The following is a 6,890-nucleotide window of genomic DNA, read 5'->3' on the forward strand; positions in this document are numbered from 1 at the left end:
CCACCCTCTGTTGCAAGAGGAAACTTCGCTGGTGAGAGTTGAGTCATTAGTGTTCTCTCTGCCCCTGTTCTGCTATGTTCCATGAGCCTTAGGTGTAGAAGTTCTATTGCAAATGAGTAACAATGCATCTGAATAGGCATCTCACAGACATTTATCCTGTGTTTGACCAGTTGTGGAACTCTTTAATAGTCTCCTTCTGCTGCAAAAAGAAGGTTCTTGGATGAGCGGTGAGTGGTACACTTGTCTATAAATATAAGGACCCATATTTAGCACATAGTAAGAAATTAACATTTGTCTAGAAATGTGACAGAGGTAGGGTTTTCTCTAGGATCTATGACCTCTCCAGCCATGTGTATTTGGCTATGTTTACAGTGCCACACATGAGTTCCATTGGGAGGGCTATAAGTTCAATTAGATAGCTGTTGACTACCCCCTAGATAAAATTGCCACTGCTGCACATCTATGGTTTTCTGTGCTAGTCGTTGTTGTGATTATTAGGCTTTAAACCTGGGGTTGGACCATTGATTGATTCTCATCCTTAGTAGCTTGCATAGTATTTTCTAGAAATATGAAAGCTTATTTTCAGGGAGTAGGTTTCCAGGTCAGTTCCAGCTCCTTGCTCCAAGTTCTGTATCTGAAGGATGTCCTGTCTTCAGTAATAGGGTCTTACACTCAAGTTCTGAGGGGCAAAGCCTGTAGCAATAGTCTGTTATTTTGTGAGTCTCTTGGACTATCTTGACCAACAACTGAAGGGATGTTTTTTCTGTCTTTCTGTCTAGCACTGTGTTTCTCATTATATAGCCTTCCAGAATATACATTCATTCATGTTCAGATACTGTATATGTAGTTTTTAGAAGGCCTTTGAGCTAATACATTTCTCACTGATTTGTCATACCACTTAAGCTTTATTTATCTCTCCTTTCTCCTTGTCTAAACTCCCTCCCTATTTAAAATACTCCCATTTTCCCCATCTGTTACCCTTGGTAACAGATGTTTCCTACTATCCTCCTCTCTCAGGCTTTTTTTCCTTTTACCTTGCTGGTTCTTTTCCATTTTCCTGGCTCCCGTGGTTACATCAGGATATATGCTCACATATAAGGATTTGGTTTTAAGATCCACTATTGAGCAAGAACACACATTGATCCTTTTTCTTAGTCTGTGTTACTTCACTTAGTGTAACAGTCTCTAATTCCTTTCACTTATCTGCAAATTTTGTTTTCCTTTACCACTGAGTAAAATTCCATTGTGCACCACATTTGTATTATCCACTCATCAACTGAGGGACATTTAGGTTGTTTCCATTTCTTAGCTAATGTGAAAAGAGCAGCAACAAAAGTTGATGTACATGTATCTCTACAGTAGATGAGTCACTTGTGTGTATGCCAAGGAGTGCTTTAACTGGATCACAGGGAAGATTCATTTTTAGTTTTTTAAGAGTTCTCCACATTGGGGTAAACAGGTGGCTCAGCAGTTGAGAGCACTGGCTACTCTTGCAGAAGACCTGAGTTTGATTCCCAGCACCTACACGGTGGCTAACAACTGTAACTCCAGTTTCAGGGGAATTCAATGCCCTCTTCTGACATCCATGGGAATTGCATGATATGGGTTCATTTACTTACATGCATACACATAAAATAAAACTAATAAATAAAATATTTTTAAAAAAGGGTTCTCCATGTTACTTCCCATACTGGTGGCATGAGCTTGTAATCCCACGAGCAGTGAATGAGTGCTCTCTTCTCTCCTCATCCTTGCCAGCATTTGTTGTCATTTGTTCTCTGCTTTAGCCAATCTGACTGGCATAAAACTTTAAAAGTAGCTTTGATTTGCATTTCCCTTAGCCATTGTTATTTCTTTGAAAACTCCATTCAAGTCCTTAACCCATCTTTTTATTGGGTCATTTATTTTCTTGTTTTTTGAGTCTTTTGTATATTCTGGATATTAATCCTGTCGGATGGAAACCTACTACTTTAAAACGTCCTAAATCTGTATATATTAATATAAAAGAATCGAATTGGAGATACCCTACTCAGGGGATTTTGCTCTTCTCAGAAAGCATAGGCTGCCAAATAAAAAATCCAGTTCCAGATGAGGGACACTTCCCCTTAATTGTCCTAGAGACACTCCCCTCCCAAACAATATAAACTATTGTCTTTGCTCTTATTTGCACACCAGAACTTAATGATAGGACCTTATTGTGGAAGACATCACACACTTTGGTCATTGGACATGGTGAAATTAAGTTGGAATTGACCAGCAAACTTTTTCGTGCTGGCTAACTTTCATAGTACTGGAAATTGTTGTGCAGACTGCTGGGTATAAAAGTGATCAACAGTGTTAACCCAGATGTGAATCCTGTGAGCTATAACAATTACTGGTATGGCAAAATATAAACATTGGTGCAATAGTGGCAGGAATTTATAGGGGTAACCCAGTATTTTCAGGTCCAATTGAAGACCTGCTCTACAGGTGAAAACACATGCATGGTACTGTAAATTTGGCTCAAAACTCATGATTGGGGAGCTCATAGGCTCCATGGGTGAATTTACTACTGTTATTTTCCTAGATAGACATAGTGTCAAACTGTCCTTTAGATTCGTATACTTAAGCTCATAGACTAGTGCATCTCTCAGACCTCATCAGAGAAGTTTCATTCCTACTTACTTCTTTTTTTAAATTAATTTAACAATATGATTAGAAGAAGCATTTCATTACAGCATTAACATATTCAATAACAATTTCCAGAGCTAAGATGCATCTCTTTCTAAATTGCCTGTAAGTTTTTAGGTTCACAGTTGAATTAATACAGTTATACAGTATCGAACTCAGTATAAACCCTTTAAGACATAACATTGACTGATGTTTTAACCTTTCAAAATGATCTCCATTTCGTTATAAAGTATACTGTTTCATACAGAAAAACTCATTTTTAATGCTACTAACACATAGATGATTGTGCATGCATCTCTAATCTCTGTGTATCTGATTATCACTTGTTACACTCAGTTATTTTCTGAGATCCTTGGCACCTGAGCATGGATACAAAATCAGCAGGTAGATTTCAATGCTAATATGTTTCACCTCTACTAATTAACATAAAGCAAATTTTTATGCTTCTTCCTCAAATACAACTCACTTTTTTTATTTGTTGATGTTTTCTGTGCATTTCCTTTGGAACAGCCCAAGAAGTCTTATTCATCTATATACCCACATCCCAAATGGCACCTTTCCATAGTCTCCTCTCCCCCACTGGAGCCCATATACTCTGTAATCCCTGTTACTGTCCACTGTGTTGTCAGCACCCCTAGCCATTCTCCAGTGCTCGTCCGTCTGATGAATCTAGTCAGCCTATCCAGAGTTCCTTGTTTTAGGAAATCAGCTCTTCCTCATCTAGTAGCAATCAGTTGCCAATATTCCTTTAGATAAGATTGAAGTCTGCTGTTCATTTTCCCAGATCTATGCTGGGTTACTGTCTGGGAGTCTCTTGGGCCACCCTGGCCAACAACTTAAAGGAAGGTATCTCCTGTCTGGCATTATTTCTTGTTATATAGCTTTTAACTATACAAATGGACTCTTAAAGAATTATATTGATCCCTTTAATCTTTGGTTATACATTACTTTTGGGTGTTTAAGACCATACAGTTGGCCCAGATAAGCCAATTTATTTTTACTCTTAAGGTTGTTTGAGGATTTGTTCCTTGGGGGTCACATGGGCTTGGGAGGAGCCCTGGCTCCTTCCTTTTACCAGTTCCATCTATGTGAAGATAAGTCAAAGGTCCTGCTCGACCATGGATGGCTTCACTTGGAAGCATGGAGGAAATATTTCCTCTGTGTTGACCGTACTCTTTGTAGACTGGACACTGGTTCAAGTACATCTAGTGGGATCTCCATGGCCTCCTTGATCAAGATGACAGGTGACTCATCACAGTTACAGGACATTTTGAGAGATGCTCATAGTCCCCTGGAACTAGTCAACCTAGAAGAGCAAGGAGAAAAAACTGTCCTTTATGTCCCTCTGACCAAATTAGTATAGACCTCCAAGTAAGGTTGTTAGACATCCAAGAAAGTTAGTTCCACCAGTCTAGTATTTTTAATTACCACGTGTTATGTAGATAAAACTTGAGCAAAGACCAAATGTTCTAAGATAAGCCTTGTTAGACATATATTGTATTCCTTGAGCTAGTTGTACTATAATTTGTCAGTAAGTTGTTCGATTAATATGGTTCCCTATGGGGGTTTTTTAAACCGAGCTAGGCATTATTTGTCTCTCACAATATCTAACCCTTCCACCATGGTTTCCCCATTTAAAGTGCCCCCATTTCCCCCATTTCTCCCTTAACAATACCCTTCTCCTATGGTCCCACCTCTCTTGAGCTCCTTCTTTCCCTTTATCCCCAAGGTTCCTTCTATAACCCTCCCCCCCCCTTAAAATAACCTTTTTTTTTTTTATCAATATCTCCCTTATTAGTACCTGTTTCCCACTGTTTTTCTCTTTCAGATTCTTTCTTTTTCTTTACCTCCCTGGTTCCTTTTCATTATCTTGCTTCCTGTAGTTATGTCTGGATACATACACACTTATAAGGATTTGGTGCTAGGATTCATATATGAATGTGAACATATATCATGTTTTTTCCTTTTTCTGAGCCTGTAGTCCTTCACTTAGTATAACATTTCCTAGTTCCATCCATTTATCTGCAAATTTCATTTTTCTTTACTGATGAATAAAACTCTATTGTATAAATGAACCATATTTTCATTATCTACTTGTCAGTTGAGGGACACAGGTTGCTTCAATCTCTTAATTATTGTGAAAAGAGCAGCAACAAACATGGATGTACAAGTGTCTCTGCAATAGGATGAGTTCTTTGGGTGTATGCCAAGGAGCAGTATAACTGGATCAAATCATAGGTTTATTTTTAGTTTTTTAAGAGTTCTCCACACTGCTTTCCATAGGGGTTGAACAAGTTTGCAATCCCACCAGCAGTGGATGAGCATTCCCCCCTTTCCCCACATCCTCTCATCAGATCTTAGCCAGTCTGATTGGGGTAAGATGAAATATTAAAGTGGTTTTAATTTGCATTTCCCTAATTACTAATGATGTTGAACACCTTTTAAGATGCTTCTTAGCTATTTTTATTTCTTCTTTTGAGAACTCTCTGTTCTGATCCTTAGCCCATCTTTTAAATTTATTACTTCCTTTCTTGATTCTTTGTTTTTTGAGTTCATTATATATTCTGGATGTTAAACCTCTGTCAGATGTGTTGCTGGTGAAGATTTTCTCCCATTCTGTGGGTTTTCTCTTCACTTCATTTGTTGCTTCTTTTGATGTACAGAGCTTTTTAATTAAATGATGTCCCATTTGACTTTGTTTCCTGAGCAATTGATTTCCGGTTTAGAAAATCCTGTAAGTTATTGCCAATGTTTTCTTCTAACAGTTTCAGAGTTTCAGGCTTCACATTGAGGTCTTTGGTCCATTTGGAGTTGACTTTTGTGCAAGGTGAAAGATAGGGCTTTAGTTTCATTTTTTACAGGGTGAGATCCAGTTTTGCCAGCACCATTTGCTGAACATGCTGTCTTTCCTCCATTGACTGTTCTTGGCCCCTTTGTCAAATATCAGGTGACCAAAATTTCATGTACTCATATTTGGGTCTTCAGTTTTCTTCTATTGGTCTATGGGTCTATTTTTGTGCCAGTATCACATTGTTTTATAACTATAGCTCTGTATAACTATAGCTCTGTTTAAAATCTGGTATAGTAATCCCCCCAGCATTGCTCTAAGTGCTTAAGGTTGCTTTGCTATCTGAGGTATTTTTGTGCTGCCATATGAATCTTGGGATTTTTTTCCAATTCTGTCATTGTTAATTAAGTCATTGTTAATTCTGAAGAATGTCGTGGGGATTTTGATTGACATTGCATTGAATCTATAAATGACTTTTGGTAGGATGGTCATGTTCACAATATCAGTTCTTCCAATCCATAAGCATGGGAGATCCTTCCATCTTCTGATGTCTTCCTCAATCTCTCTTTAAGATTTAAATTTTTTGTCATAGATGTCTTTAATGTCTTTAGTTTATTCCAAGATATTTTTTTCTGCAGCTATTGTGAAAGGGAGTGTTTCCATGTATTCTTTCTCTGATAGCTTATTATTGATATATAGAAAGGCTACAGACTTTTGTAGATTAATTTTGTAACCCGCCACTTTACTGAATGTGTTAATAATTTCTAGGAGTTTTTTGGTGTTTCTTAGATATAACATCATATCATCTGCAAAAAACAGATAATTTTGCAAAAAGGCATAATTACTGCTCCTTTAATTTTCTTCTCTTATCTTATTGCTCTTGCAAGAGTTTCAAGCACTATGTTAAAGAGAACTGGAGATAGTGGACATCCTTGTCTGGTTCTTGATTTCAATGGGAATGCTTCCCATTTTCTCCATTTAGAGTGATATTGGCTGTGGGTTTGTTCTCTATGGCTTTAATTGTGTTGAGGTATGTTCCCTCCAGTCCAATTCCATCTAGTGATGTTGGCTGTGGGTTTGTTGTATATGGCTTTAATTATGTTGAAGTATGTACCCTCCAGTCCAATCCCCTTTGGGACTTTGAACATAAATGCATGTTGAATTTTGTCAAAGGCTTTCTCGCGTCTATAGAGATGACCATGTGGTTCTTGTCTTTGAGCCCATTTATATGATTTATGATGTTTATTGACTTACATGTATTGAACCATCCCTGCATCTCTGGAATAAAGCCAACTTGATCATGGTGGATGATCTTTTTGATGTTTGTATGTGGTTTGCAAGTATTTTGTTGAGAATTTTTGCATCAATATTCATTAAGGATTATGGGTTTGTATTTTTCTTTTTTGGTTGTATTTTTACATGGCTTTGGTAT

This window comes from Nannospalax galili, unplaced genomic scaffold (genome assembly GCF_000622305.1).
Source record: "Nannospalax galili isolate Female #2095 unplaced genomic scaffold, S.galili_v1.0 scaffold323, whole genome shotgun sequence".
Taxonomy (NCBI): domain Eukaryota; kingdom Metazoa; phylum Chordata; class Mammalia; order Rodentia; family Spalacidae; genus Nannospalax; species Nannospalax galili.